The 15,439-nt window shown below is 36.3% G+C and overlaps 1 protein-coding gene and 1 non-coding gene across 2 annotated transcripts in view; both read right to left on the reverse strand.

Moving 5' to 3' along the window:
* The window catches only part of NTRK2 (neurotrophic receptor tyrosine kinase 2), a 380,358-nt gene that overhangs the window by 139,028 nt on the left and 225,891 nt on the right, over nucleotides 1–15,439 (reverse strand). The window lies entirely within an intron of this gene.
* Nucleotides 7,550–7,713, reverse strand: LOC126005054 (U1 spliceosomal RNA). Its single transcript, XR_007494236.1, has one exon. It is a non-coding gene; the product is annotated as a U1 spliceosomal RNA (small nuclear RNA).

Raw genomic sequence — 15,439 nt, forward strand, 5'->3', positions numbered from 1 at the left:
CTACTAATGCTTCTTATTCCCCCAATAAAAACCCCAAAATAATAAAAACAAACACAAAATATATTAACTAATTCAGGGTAGGGAGAGAGGGGCTAATATTGAGAGAAGTACAGTTCACAAAGGAATAGCCAGAAACCTTGAAAACAACATTTAGCTCATGTGCAGGGTAGGCAGCTGACTGTCTGTGAGCTCAAGAGCACCAGGAGGCATAATTGGCTGAAAATTTTTCTCAGCTGCCTTTGGTCATGCTTGGGATAGCAGAATTATATTCTGTCTTCAAGGAGAGGGAGGCAAGTCTCATTACAATCACTAGCCTTAGGGCTCTGAGGGAAACATGCAAACGATGGAAAATACAAAGTCATCTATGTGGAAGTTGGGCTAAAGGCAAGTTTTAGTCCTCTTGAAGGTCAAATCTTCACTCTGTCTCTCTTCTTTCTGTCCACATTCATGATCTTGGAATCCTGTAGACCAGACCTCAGAATAATGATATTGATACCAGCTTTTTTGGTGGATTGGACTCCACCTCAACTGGGCTCAGTCCTCTTCTGTGTCCTCTCCTCTTTCATTTCCAAGATACTAGTTCTCTCATTACCAATATCCTTTAGGACATTTTCACTCTTGTGTATGTTTTCTATTGCTCCATAAATACAAAGATATAGAAATAAAATGTATTCTTGGTTCCCCAACCTGAAATTTTTGTGTCCCTTACATCTCTTGCTATTACCCAAATTGAAAGAAAACCAATTTGAATTTCCTCCTTGGTCCATGCATAAGCTCAACACAATTAGTATCCAAATCAAATTATATTTCTTCTGTCAATTTTTCCTTATTGTCCTATCCATTCTATCCACTTCCATAACCCTGAAATGATACCTTCTCATTTAACTTATTAATAAACATAACTTAAACAGGTTATGTGACTAGCTTCATAATCTAACCACCAGTTATAAAGTTGTTCCCATAAGAGTAATGAATTACCAATATCAAAGAACTGATTTGATAATCAAGCATAGATGATATAGAAAATTATTTTCTTTTTCTTCAAAAAATGCTGGTTATTTCATGTGATAGCATCACATTTCTATTGCTGAATTGGAAAAGAAACAGTTTTATTCACAAAGTAATTCAGAAGCACATTTTAGATTAGTTTGCATGTATTTTCATTCTTTGATTTTGTTTTTTTGGGTCACAATTAACTGTGAACAAGACTCACTCTGACTCGGTGCTCAGGCTTCTTTCCTGGTAGTTCTGGGAACCAAATGGGGTGTCCAGTATTGAATATGGTTCTGCCACAAGCAAAGCAAGAAGCCTACCTAATTTCTATACTATTCCTCCAGCCACCTCAATGTCATTTTTCATCAACCACCAAGAACAAACTTTATATTATTAAAGCATTTTTTTAGTTTTAACAATATAATTGTTAGTTAGGAGCCAGAATGATAGTACACATGATAAACCACTTGGTTGTCATGCAACAACCTGAGTTCAATCAACAGTCACCCATCTAATCTCCTGGATTCCTCCAGGAGTGATCTCTAAGCCCAGAACCAGTAGTAAGACTCGATGATAGAGAGGTGTGGCTGAAAAACAAAACAAAACAAAAAGAGACCTCCAAAGTACAAATAGGAAGAGGAAATAAAGCACAGAATGGGAAGAAGTCTTACATTAGAAATTAAAGGACAAATGGTAGCTTTTCTAAGATCTATTAAAATTTAAAAGTATTTTTTAGAGATTTAAAGTTAAGATTTGCTAGAACTAAAGGTTGTCTATACAGTTAGGAAGTTCTCCACAAGTTTCATTAACCATAAAATTATTCACAGATATTCATGTGATTTCTAGAGGGAAGCTGTGTGTTCTCTGACCAAAATCAGACAAGAAACCAATTCAATGAGGATAAGCATTCCCTGTGGTCTATTGGTTAGCATTTAGTTAGTTCAGTGATGAGGATAATAGACTTTGGTGAATAGTATCTATGCTCATCAATACTAAAACTTTAGTAGTATTATAATAATTATTTAAATAATAATAATTTATAATTATAAAGTAGAATTTCTAAATTATACATTCAGGACATAGTATTCCTATAATCTAGGGAAAACAAAGAAACTGCTTAAAATAAGAGTAGTTCCAAAGAAAGACGCTATCCTAGATGCCTTCCTAGGTTCAGCGCAAAGACCAAGATCACCAACCACAGAAGATGGATTAAAATGGCACTGAGGTAACAGAACCTCTAGATTCACAAAGACTGACTTCACCATAAGTCCCACCTCAGGATATGTACAGATACTGGGACTGCTAAACACAGAGCTCAGACGGTATCACACTGGACAGAGCAGAAGCCTTCCACACACCAAAAAAAAAAAAAAAAAAAAAAAAACCACAACCTGGAGAGTAATGATCCTGAGCAAAGACTAGAGCTGATTCCATGACAGTATACTCCAAGGACGGAGAAACCCCATATCTTATAGGGCAAGTGAATTCCTTTTCGAATGACCCCAATATTTACTGTGCCAGGGCAGGAGGGAAAAAAAATACAAAAAACACAAAACCTTGGTTATGTATATATATATATATATATATATATCTTACCTTCATTTATTATTGTTATTATTATTTTTATTTACCTAGCTATTTTGGTCGATTCCTCAGTTTGGATGTGATTATTGAAATTGTTGGCCCCAATTATTCTTTTTTTTTTTTTTCTTCTTTTCTTTCTCTTCCTTTCTTTTCTTTCGTTATGTGCTACGCCATGTTTCTTATTTCAAGACCACGGCGTGTTTTTTGTTTGTTTGTGTTTGTTTTTAGTTTGTTTTGGTTTGTTTTTTATCTGTTTTTTTGTGGTGCTTATCGTTATAGCTGGAGTCCTCACTGGATATTTGACACTTCTTTTGGTACTGGTGGAGTGTTTCAACTTCTTTTTCTCCTTCATTTCCCAAATCGATGATGAGAACCTCTAGAAGGATTCTGCCCATTTTCGGGGTATTAAACTCTTACCCCGGTTTATTTATTTTCTCTTTTTCAGGCAAAACCACGCAACTTGAACTAGCTACCCCTGCCCCTACTTAGAGGGGGAAATAAGGGAGGCATCAAGACCAAACTGATGCAAGACTACTAAGTAGTTGGTTAGAGACAGAGGGGACCACATATTCTAGCCGCCCTGGGGGTGAGGGAAGAGGAAATGGGAGGTAAGACAGAAACGGGGGTGTAGGGAGGACAATTTGGGGATGGGAATCCCCCCTGATTTTATGTAAATATGTACCTAAAATATTATTGTCAACAATATGTAAGCCACTATGATCAAAATAAAAATTATATTAAAAAAAAATAAGAGTAGTTCCATATTTAAGCTGGTAATATAGTACCCATCATATATTTTGTAATCTCTCTTTGCCATTAGTGTTCATTACGTTCATTAATTTTCAACATCTCCAAGAGTTAATCAGACTTAGATGAAGCATCTGTTCATTACACTCTATATAGTGAATTCCTTAAGATCATATATAAAGCGTTTTACTGGCTGATTTTAGTAAAAACAATGATAGCTCCCAGAATAGGTAAATTTTTCTGATTAGGAAAGAGAATGATTCTTTTGCTTATTCCAAGTACACCACTTCTTCTCAACCTTTTCCCCTACCAAGTAAATGTAATGCATTGAGATAAAAGAATTATTTAATTTAAAATAAAGTTACTATTGTATTTTAATGCTGGGATGTCTTTAACATGGGAATTGGGAAAGATGAAACAATATCTAATTATGTGTGCATAATGAGTGTAGTTCCAAAGAATTACCACTAAATATATATTCAATCCATATTCATAAATGCTATTTTCAATGTTACCTCATGGTCAGATACTAATTAATGTTTTGGCAGCCTTTCAGGAAGTTTTACCCAGGAATTTTTATTTACATTAATAGACTAAATATACAACACACCTATAACTCAGAAGAATCAAGAGTGTACTGATCAATATACTTTTCTTACATAATGTAAACACTCTAGGCTGTCTGATTTCATAGTTGCTTGAAATTGTAATTGTATTCAATAATACTTAAAATTTAAATAATTGTGTGACTAGATTTTTAGCTGACCAGTGCAGTAGGATTGGAAGATTAAAGTTCTAATTTACATGGTCTCCATAATGAGGTGAGATTTAGTAAAGGGATAAAAATTTAATGTGATACTTTGTAAATATGTAAATAGCTCTAATGGTGTGACAATTATTGCAGGCTTTACATTTTACAGAAACTAGCACAAGATTTACTGTATCCATTTTACAGATAAGACTTTCTAATTTTTTTTCTAAGAGCATAGTTCATGTTTCTTCCATCACAGAGAAAGCCATCAAGATTTCATAAAGAAGAATCAAGATTATTAGATGAGGCATCAAAAGGTAAGGACAAAATAATATTTCTTTAATTTGGGGGGGGTAGTGGACATACCAGGTAGTAGTCAGGGACTATAACTGGCTCTGTGCTCAAAAATAATTTTTGCCAGTGCTGAAGACTTGAAGCAAAGCTGTGGACACTAGAGGGACATGTAATGCAAGTACCTCACCTACTGTCCTCTATCTCAGACTCAAGTAGACCTTTGTTTTGTTTAATTTTGAACACTCATTCATCTGTTCTCAGGGTTTATTCCTGGCTCTGTGCTCAGGGATTACTCCTGGCAGGGTTGAGGAATCATATAGAATGCTAGGGCTAGTACCTGGGTCAGCTGCATGTAACATAAGTGCTCTCTATCTGCTCTATTATTGCTCAAGCCCAGCAGTTGTTTAATTTTTAAAATAAATTATTAAATGCCAGAGTTTACAATGTTATTCATAGTGAGTTTAAGAAGTCATTTTTATAATTATCTTTATTTAAATACCGTGATTACAAACATGATTATAGTTGTATGATGACAGTCATGTAAAGAACACCCCCCTTCACCAGTGCAACATTCCCACCACCAATTTCCCAGATCTCCCTCCTCCCCACACCCCCCACACCTGTACTCGAGACAGGCTTTCTACTTTCCTCATTCATTCACATTGTTATGATAGTTTTCAGTGTAGTCATCTCTCCAACTGCACTCATCACTCTATGTGATGAGCTTCATGTCATAAGCTGCCCCTACCAGTCCTCATCTCTCTTGTCTCTGAGATACTGTTAAAAATGTCTTTCATTTTTCTTAAAGCCCATAGATGAGTGAAACCATTCTGCATCTTTCTCTCTCCCTCTGACTTACTTCACTCAGGATAATAGATTCCATGTACATCCATGTATAGGAAAATTTCATGACTTCATCTCTCCTGATGGCTGCATCGTATTCCATTGTGTATATGTACCACAGTTTCTTTAGCCACTCATCTGTTGAAGGGCATCTTGGTTGTTTCCAGAGTCTGGCTATTGTAAATAGCGCTGCAATAAATATAGGAGTAAGGAAGGGATTTTTGTATTGTATTTTTGTGTTCCTCGGGTATATTCCTAGGAGTGGTATAGCTGGATCGTATGGAAGCTCAATTTCCAGTTTGTGAAGGAATCTCCATATCGCTTTCCATAAAGGTTGTACTAGATGGCATTCCCACCAGCAGTGAAAAAGAGTTCCTTTCTCTCCACATCCCCGCCAGCACTGCTTGTTTTCCTTTTTTTGATGTGTGCCAATCTCAGTGGCGTGAGGTGGTACCTCATAGTAGTTTTGATTTGCATCTCCCTGACAATTAGTGATGTTGAGCATCTTTTCATGTGCCTTTTGGCCATTTGCCTTTCTTCTTTTTCAAAGTGTCTGTTCATTTCTTCTCCCCATTTTTTGATGAGGTTAGTTGTTTTTTTTTCTTGTATAGTTCTGTCAGTACCTTGTAAATTTTGGACATTAGCCCTTTATCTGATGAGTATTGGGTGAATAATTTCTCCCATTCAGTGGGTGGCCTTTGTATTCTGGGCACTATTTCCTTTGAGATGCAGAAGCTTCTCAGCTTAATATAGTCCCATCTGTTTATCTCTGCTTCCACTTGTTTGGAAAGTGCTGTCTCCTCCTTAAAGATGCCTTTAGTCTTCTCTGGAGTGTTTCACCTACATGTTGTTCTATATACCTTATAGTTTCAGTTCTGATATCAAGGTCTTTAATCCATTTGAATTTTACCTTTGTACATGGTGTTAGCTGGGGGTCTGAGTTTGCTTTTTTGTAAGTGGCTAACCAGTTGTGCCAACACCACTTGTTCAATAGGCTTTCCTTGCTCCATTTAGGATTTCTTGCTCCTTTATCAAAAACGAGGTGGTTATATGTCTGAGGAACCTTCTCTGAGTACTCAAGTCTATTCCACTGATCTGAGGGTCTGTCTTTATTCCAATACCATGCTGTTTTTATAACTATTGCTTTGTAATACAGCTTAAAATTGGGGAAAGTAATGCCTCCCATATTCCTTTTCCCAAGGAGTGCTTTAGCTATTCGAGGTTGTTTATTGTTCCAAATGAATTTCAGAAGTATTTGATCCACTTCTTTGAAGAATGTCATGGGTATCTTCAGAGGAATCGCATTAAATCTGTACAATGCTTTTGGAAGTATTACCATTTTAATGATGTTGATCCTGCCAATCCATGAGCAAGGTATGTGTTTCCATTTCTGCGTGTTTTCTCATTTCTTGGAGCAGTGTTTTGTAGTTTTCTTTGTATAGATCCTTCACATCCTTAGTCAGGTTGACTCCAAGATATTTGAGTTTGTGTGGCACTAATGTGAATGGGATTGTTCTCTTAATGTCCATTTCTTCCCTATCATTCTTGGTGTATAAAAAGGCCATTGATTTTTGTGTGTTAATTTTGTAGCCTGCCACTTTGCAATATGAATCTATTATTTCTAGAAGCTTTTTGGTAGAGTCTTTAGAAGAAGGCATTTTTTAATGTTACCCAAAATTGTCAAAACAAATATTTCCTTTCCCTCCACTCCACAAGTGGAAAAACATTCTTTGGTATTAATTTTTAAATAAAAGTAAATTCTACATTTCTTTTTTTCATTTTTTTCCTTTTATTTATAGTTCCCTGAGCCTGCCAGGAGTGATTTCTGTAAGCATAGCCAGGAGTAATCCCTGGGCACCACAAGACGTGGCCCAAAAAAGGATAGCTAAGTAAGCATTAACTTTGAAAAGGTAGAGCCCGGAGTGATAGCACAGCACGGATTTGGGACAACCAACTCGAGTGATCCCTGGCATCCGATATGCTCCCATGAGCCTACCAGGATGGATCTCATATGGTCCAACCTACCAGGAGTGATTTTTGAGCACTAGCCTCTGAGTGTCATCAGATGTGGCCCCCAAACCAAAAAAACTTACTAAAGCCAAAGAGATATAGGTACAGGAGTTAAGATTATTTCCTGGCATGCAATAATTCAGTTTCAATTCCTGAACTACTCAAACACTGTCTTACACAACTCTTTAAACCAAGTTCAAGCATGCTTGTTTTACTTTTTTAAGAGGGGGGAGCATTGGGGTACAACCAACAGCAACCAGGGATAACTGCTGGCCTGGTACTGAAAAGGACAAGTTAATTAACTCTTTCTTTTGATTACCGCAAAATCAGGGGAGAGTGCGAACACAGTCCCCCACTACCACAAATTATGCAGTTGAGTTTCCCACATTTGGAGAAATCGCAGGGGTCAGCACTTCTGGAGTGCAATGGATAAGCCTTGCCCTGGGGAAACCAAATTCATGATCATGGTATCTCCCCTGCTAGGTAAGTCTCCAATTCTGCATTTCTATTGATAGTTTTATGTGTTCATTTTTACTTTCCTTCTCTACATAAAATTCTAAAAATTAAAAACATAGAAATCAATTATAAAATAGTAAGACCAATGAATTTACATTGCTTTAAGTAAAATCAGATTAATTATAAGTGTTATAGTTAGAACAAAATGTATAACCCTAATACCAGCCCCGGTTCAAAAGTTTTCATCTCAAGTGTTTCTCCCAAAATATCGGAAATAAAATATAGATTCATTGTAATTCCCATATCTCTAAAGCAAACATAGATCCCTCAAGGCATGAAAATATATACTAGTGCTTTTCCCCCTTCAATTCTATGTGTAGAAAAAGAACAAATATTTTATATTTAAATAAAAATACTGACATAATCATAGAAATCTTTATTAAGTTTATTATATTTAACTGAGAATTGTTATTTACAAAGTTGATAATAAGTGAATTTCAACATGAATCCTACTACCAGAGTCATCATCCTTCAACCATTTTCCACAGGCTACTGACTCCTTAGTAGACTAACTTTTAGATTTAATTATTATGGCTTTGTTCTCATATTCACAGTAGTACTGGTGCTAGTAGCTTTGATATATGTATATACAGACAACTCACTTTTATACCACCATAATATCCTAGGGTCTTCCTTAATCATTGTTTCTATGTTATCTCCTATCTGCCTCATCTTACTTCCTCCTATCATTTCTCTCTTTGCTTGGTATTTTCATTTTTGTTACCTTGAACCAAGTGTTTGTCCACTTTTGATAACTACTATTTTCTTGCCTTTCTATTTTATATACTACAGATAGTAAGTACAATCAGTATTTTTCATTTTTCTTTCAACTACTTCACTTAGCATGACATCTCCTGGAGTTGGAGCAATAGTATAGTATGTAGGATGCTATCCTTGTATATGCCAATCCAAATTCAAATCATTGGCATCTCAAATAGTCTACTTAATATTGCCAGGACTAATTTCAGAATGCAGACTAAGGAATATCTAGGTGTAGCCCCCAAACCCAAAAGGAAATAAGCCACACAACATCCTACAGTTCAATCCAAATTGCAATAAATTTTGCATTTCATTATTCTTTGTTGACACATAGTATTCCACTGTTGATAAACTACAGCTTATTTATCAATTCATATGTACTGACATTTGGGTTGCTTCAAACCATGGCTAGTGTAGTAAGCACTGTAATGAATTTTTTTTTATATTCGACCATCACAGCTATTTTTAAAGAACAATGTATTTATATTTCAAAAAATAACTTGAGTTTCTAGGTATTTTGAACACTGATGTTAAAGTTAAAAATTGTACAAGTGAGGCCATTCAGAATCCCTTATAATGAAAGGAAGCCCACCACCCCCAAATGCACCAGCAATATAATATAGTACCATTTCTTTTTGCAAAGGCATATTGAAAAGGGTGAAATTTTATGTATAGAAACAAACTCTTATCTACTAGGGATAAGAACTCATACATTTTGCAATACAGGGGTACCTCCCATCTTGAACTTATGTTATGTGGTCCCAACTTAGACTCCATGTGTTTAGACAGTGATCGTCTAACCCTGAACCCTAGAACCCTGAACCCTAGATCTCAGACTTAGAACAGACACAGTTCTCCACAACAGCTCCAGATACCAAATTCCCTCTGGGACATTCTTAATACTTCTCTGACATCAACATGTGCCAGTTTTGATATGACATCCTGACAATGAGGAAATGGAAACAGCTTGACCTAAGAGCAGGTTGTCTTACCTCATCATCTAATGATAAGATGAAATCAGAAGACATGTCATCCTTTGATCTGTGCAAAAGCTAAGATCACTAACTCTAGAAGACTGACTGTGACAACCAGGACTGGGCAAGACTTAACCTGGGACCAATAAAAACGACCCTAGTCTAGGCTTTGACCTACGATCTGTACAACAACCAAAATTTCTTTTTGTTTGTTTGTTTTTCGGGCCACACCCGTTTGATGCTCAGGGGTTACTCCTGGCTAAGCACTCAGAAATTGCCCTGGCTTGGGGAGACCATATGGGATGCCAGGGGATCGAACCACCATCTAGGTCCTTCCTTGGCTAGCGCTTGCAAGGCAGACACCTTACCTCTAGCGCCACCTCGCTGGCCCCAACAACCAAGATTTCTAATTCCAGAGGTCTGACTGAGACAACTGCAATTGAGCAAAACTTCTGGAAACTTAATGAAAGACATCCTAGGATTCATCCTAGGATTAATGCAAACACCAAGACAACCAAGTACGGGAACTGATTAAAACAACAGTGATGGAACAGAACTTCTAGAACCATAAATACTTTATCCTAGGCTCCATCCTCTGTCCTGTGCAAATTCCAAGATCTCTAATCACAGCGGCTTGATCTTATCATCCATGACTGAGCAGAAAGGTTCCAGATACCACAAAAGGACCTGGGGAAGAGTAAAAGAACAGGTATGGAGCCTGGAGTTATGCCCTTAACAGTATACCTCAAGGGCAGAGAAACCCTGAATCTCTTAGGCCAAGGGAATTCTCTTTCTAATCTCCCCAATATTTACTGTGCCTATGCAAAAAAAAAAAATGAATATGCACAAACTAAATATTTTTAGTTGTTATTGATGTTGTTGTTTTTGTTTTATTTTATCTTTTTGTGCTCTGTTTTCTTTTTATTTCGGGACTGTGATTATTGTTTGGTTGTTGTCTTTATTGCTGTGGTGCTTTTCGGGTTTTTGTATGTTTATTTTTTGTATTGTTGTTATGTTTTTATTTCTTTTTCCCTTTGTTCTCTTAAATTAATATTTATAGCCTCTAGAAGGACTCTTCCCAGTTTTTTGCCTGTTTGATTTTTGCTCCTCTCTTTTTTTTTTTCTTTTTCTTTTCTTCAAATAGAACCACATAACTTAAACCATCTTGTTCTGCCTCACAAATTGAGGGGAAAATAATGGAGGGTACTAAGACAAAACAGTATGAACACTGAGTAGAAATAAAAATGATCAGACTTAAACACCAAATCCAAAGCCAATGACAACAGAATAGATACCCAATCTACAACAAGCTAGACACAGAGGAAACCACTTATACTAGCAGCCTGGGGGCAAAGGAGGAGATATGAGATGCATGCTGGGAACAAGGATGGAGGGAAGACAACACTGGTGGTGGGAATTTCCCTGATTCAATGTCACCATGTACCTAAAATATTACTGTGAATGATTTGTAATCCACTTTGGTCAAAATAAAAATTATTTTAAAAAAATGAAAGGAAGTCCAGACTAGATATTATTCCTCAGCACCAATTCACTATGAACACCAATTGCTATTGTTACACAGATTTGTACACATATCCATGATATTTTAAAGTGTTAACAATTTTGTTAATTTGTTCATTAACAAGTATGTTGCTCATAATTAAGTATTTTATATAACTATAGTAATGTAAATTTATGTTTATTTTATAGGACTTAAGGTGCTCTTAATTTTTTAATTATACCAGAGGTTAATGTGATTTTTATTTGTATTTTCTTTTTGTGGGTTCTGTCTCTGAGTCACTTGCTATATAAATACTTTAAGCAGATATATAACCTGTAATTGCATGTTTACTTTTAGAAAGTACCAATCTATGTGCAATGCTTCATTTAGTGATTCTGTGTCTAGGTTAAAATATAGAACAACTGTATCTAGTTCATTAGTGGAAATGACTTCTTAATTCCTGCTACCCAGTAATTTATCTTTTGATTAATATTGCTTGCAACAAAAAGGTTTTGTACTCAAATTTTATATTTCAGTGGGGCCTTACAGCCTGAAAACTTGTCATTGTGATTTGGTTTAGGCTCCAGAAGATCGGACATTGACTATTCACCCCTGAACCTTGTATCTCATCTATGGAAAAGCATGGTTTTCTACACCAGTACCAGCAATCGGACTTCTACCAGGGAAGGACCTACTGATGTCCAGGCATCAATTTACTCCAGAGTGGGTTCATATGACACCCTGATGACTTGGTAACAGCAACAACCTGCTTAAAGGGTGAGATTCTTTGCATTGCCACCCAATGATGTGACGAAACCAGAAGACGCTCCATGTCACCCTGACTTTGACATGGAATCTGTACGGAAACCAGGATCTATAACCACAGAAACCTGACAGTAACAAACATGATTGTGAAGAGCTTTTACTGGGACCACAGAGAAAGACTTTTGGGTTTGCCAACTTAGTATGCCTGGAGCCTGCAGTTGGTCTTATGCCAGGATACTTCATAGGTAAGTTTCCCTGTTTTTAGGCCAAAGATTTTTTCCTTTCTATTTCCCCATAGTTTCCTGGGTCTATGCAAACAACAACAATTGACACACACACACACACACACACACACACACACACACTTTTTTAATTGTATATCTTATCTCTTATCCTTTTTAAAAAATAAACAAAACTTACAAAACTTTATTGGAAATACAATAATTTTCACAAAAATACCTCCTTCTGAACTTTTTCTTTTTTGTCTTTCGCATTTTATTTTTTAGATTTTATTTCTATTTCCTTTCAATTTTTTCAATAACTTTGCTTTTCCATTATCTTGAAACAAATGTAGTATGATCAGTTATGTCAACTATGTGATACATTTTCTTTAAATAAAAATTATTATTAAAAACAAAAATCTGTTAATTCCTTAAAAAACTATTGTAGCTAAATGATTCACAAAGCAAAGAGAAATCAAATAAGACAGCCCACCCACCACTGCATCCTCTATTGTCTCAAAATTCTTTTTTTTCTTGATATATGGAGATTTATTAGAAAAAATTGCCATCTTGATATAAAAACTTTGCACAGCTCATGAATCTATCTCACAAACAAGCAGTTGATCTGAACAGTAACAGAATGCAGTGAAGCACCGAGTATAGGCATAACTCAGATCTCCTGCAGACAAAGGCATTGGAAAAACTAGTTTTTATTTTTATTATTTAATATTATTATTATAGTAATAATTTTTGTTTTAACCAAAGTGGATTACAAATCTTTCACAGTAATATTTTAGGTACATGGTGACATTGAATCAGGGGAATTCCCACCACCAAAGTTGTCTTCCCTCCACCCCACCCCACCCCAACCCCATTCCCAGCATGCATCCCATTTCCCCCTTTCTTATCCCCCACCCCCAGGCTGCTAGTATAAGTGGTTTCCTCTGTGGTAAGCTTGTTGTAGATTGGGTATCGATTCTGTTGTCATTGGCTTTGAGTTTGGTGTTTAAGTCTGATCATTTTTATTTCTACTCAATGTTCATACAACTGTTTGGTCTTGGAACCCTCCATTATTCCCCCCTCAATTTGTGAGGCTGAACAAGATGGTTCAAGTTGTGTTGTTCTGTTTGAAGAAAAGAATAAAATAAAATGGGGTAAAAATCAAACAAGCAAAAAATGGGCGAGTCCTTCGAGACTATAAATATCAATTTGTAAATAAGTGTTTTATATCGTTTAAAAATCACCTTAAGTGATTCATTGATTTGGAAGTTCCATATCTTTTATGATTATATAATAATTCCCCAAACTCACTCCACTGAGCAAACAAGCCCTTTAGTTATTCAGGGCCATATAGCCCACTTTGGAATAATCTATAGAGTGCAAAAGTAAAATTGGCATAAATAGGGGTACATCACAAGAGATTAGAGTTTAATCCTAATCAAGGAGAATGGGGTCTGGGGACAAGGTTGTCACAGAAAGGAAATGAAATTGAAAAGGGACCATGTTCAAAAATGGTTGAGAAACTGCTTTAGACTTGTTCTAGACTTCTTTAGGTTTTTTTCTACTGCAATAATGAGATGGCAAAGGGGGACGGAAACCTGAAGAAGGCAAACTTGTGAAACTTTTTCTCTATCTTCTCTGCTAAGTGATAATTTTATGATTGAAACCTCACCCCCCACCCTTTCTCCCTAGATAACTTGACCTTATCTGCAAGACACCGCCCATTCCTGGGAGGGGTCTTGGAAAAGGTAGATAAAGCCTTTGACCCAGGGGATTCGGCTTTTTTGGTCTCTGCCCTTTTGGTCTTTTGGCCAGCATGGAGGTGAAAGGGAAGATGGCTGAAAGGAGTTAAGATGCAGGGCTAGCAAAGAATGGCTGTGCTTGAAAGGTTATGATATAGGCTACACACATGTGGTGGATAGGGCATAAATAAAGCTGATACTTCCTGATGCCTACCTGTAAGTGAGTTCAATACCCGTCTTCCTGGACCCCAGACCCGCCGGTTGATGGGGGATGAAGCCACGTGGCTGGGGCCTAAGAACAAAGGCCTCCATCCTTCACTATCCACCACCATCGTTAATTATTTAATGCTACATATGATCTAACATTTTATGATCTAAGCTATAACTGAATGACATCATAGCTTCAAGGGACTTCCCCCTTCACCATTTAAAGAAACAAAATGTATAACTGTAATAGCTATAGAATTTTACCCAGAAGGTACTCCTAATGCACAGGAAAAAATTCTCTCTTCCTTACCTGGGATTTGAATTTCTAGCTTCAAAGAGAGGCTGGCACACAGGAGAAGAACTACTTGGAGAGAATATTTCCAGGGAAAAACAAATTAAGACTCTTTTAACAAAGAGTTCTATAGTAAGTTAGATGAAAAGTGTTGTAACTTCCACGTATTTGTTTCTAACACTAGAGATAGGCACTGTCCCCCTCTTTTAAAAAAAGTAAAAATCTCTTTGTATAACATTATTCAGAAGTTAGGACTTACAGTTGCAAGGTACCTCTTTAAAGTTAAATGACTTTTTTTTTTTAGGAGAGCCAAAATTCTATGGAGACTCCTTTTCCTTTGTTTCTCTTACTATCAATATCCTGCTGTCTCCCCACCCTTCACTTCCTTCTCTTTTTCCAGTGCTTTGTAAGTGGTAAAGGTTATTGTCTTAAGCTACTCTATTATATAAGTGTTTAAGTATTTATTATTGCTTGAATGACTTTGAATCTCAGATCCAATTTTTTTTGCTATTTTATTTCAGCTGAATCAAATTGCAAAACTTTTATCTTTTCTAATTCCTGTTCAATTTCTCTCTATTAAACTTCATTTGTATCTAGTCGAGGAAAAAGCTATGAATTGTGTCTCCATCCTGTATTTTTTGAAGCCACCTTGAGATATTAGAGATGATTGCTAGTATCAGCTGTTTTGAGATGTACTTGACAGTTTGTTAATTTGCTAATGGTCATCACTCATTAGAGTATGTATTTTTTAGATTATTGAGTATTTTTAGAGTATTGTTTTATAGATACATTATTAATTTAATAATAATTTTACATAACTGGAATACTTCCATACTGTAAAAATCAGACACCCCTTACTTTTGAATAGCCTGAAGCAAGGCTTCCTGAAGTTTGTTCTGAGAGGATATTTAGGGGAGAGGATACAGGGTAGTGCTGAATAAGTGATGCTCAGATGTTACTCCTGGCTATGTGCTCAGAAATTCCTCCTGGCTTGGGGGAACATATGGGAAGCTGGGGAATCTAACCGCAGGTCAGCTGCATGCAAGGTAAATGCGCTACTTCTGAGCCACCGCTCCTGCCCCAATAGTCTTTTCATTTATTGCTCCCTAAGATATGACCAGTTATGAAATGAGACTGAACAGAAAATTTGTAAGGCTAAATTGCAGTAAGCCAGATAAATTGCTCAACCTTGCCTTAGCTCAGAAGCCAATGACCCATTAATCTACAAAACTAAATAAAA

Source organism: Suncus etruscus, chromosome 3 (assembly GCF_024139225.1).
Source record: "Suncus etruscus isolate mSunEtr1 chromosome 3, mSunEtr1.pri.cur, whole genome shotgun sequence".
Taxonomy (NCBI): domain Eukaryota; kingdom Metazoa; phylum Chordata; class Mammalia; order Eulipotyphla; family Soricidae; genus Suncus; species Suncus etruscus.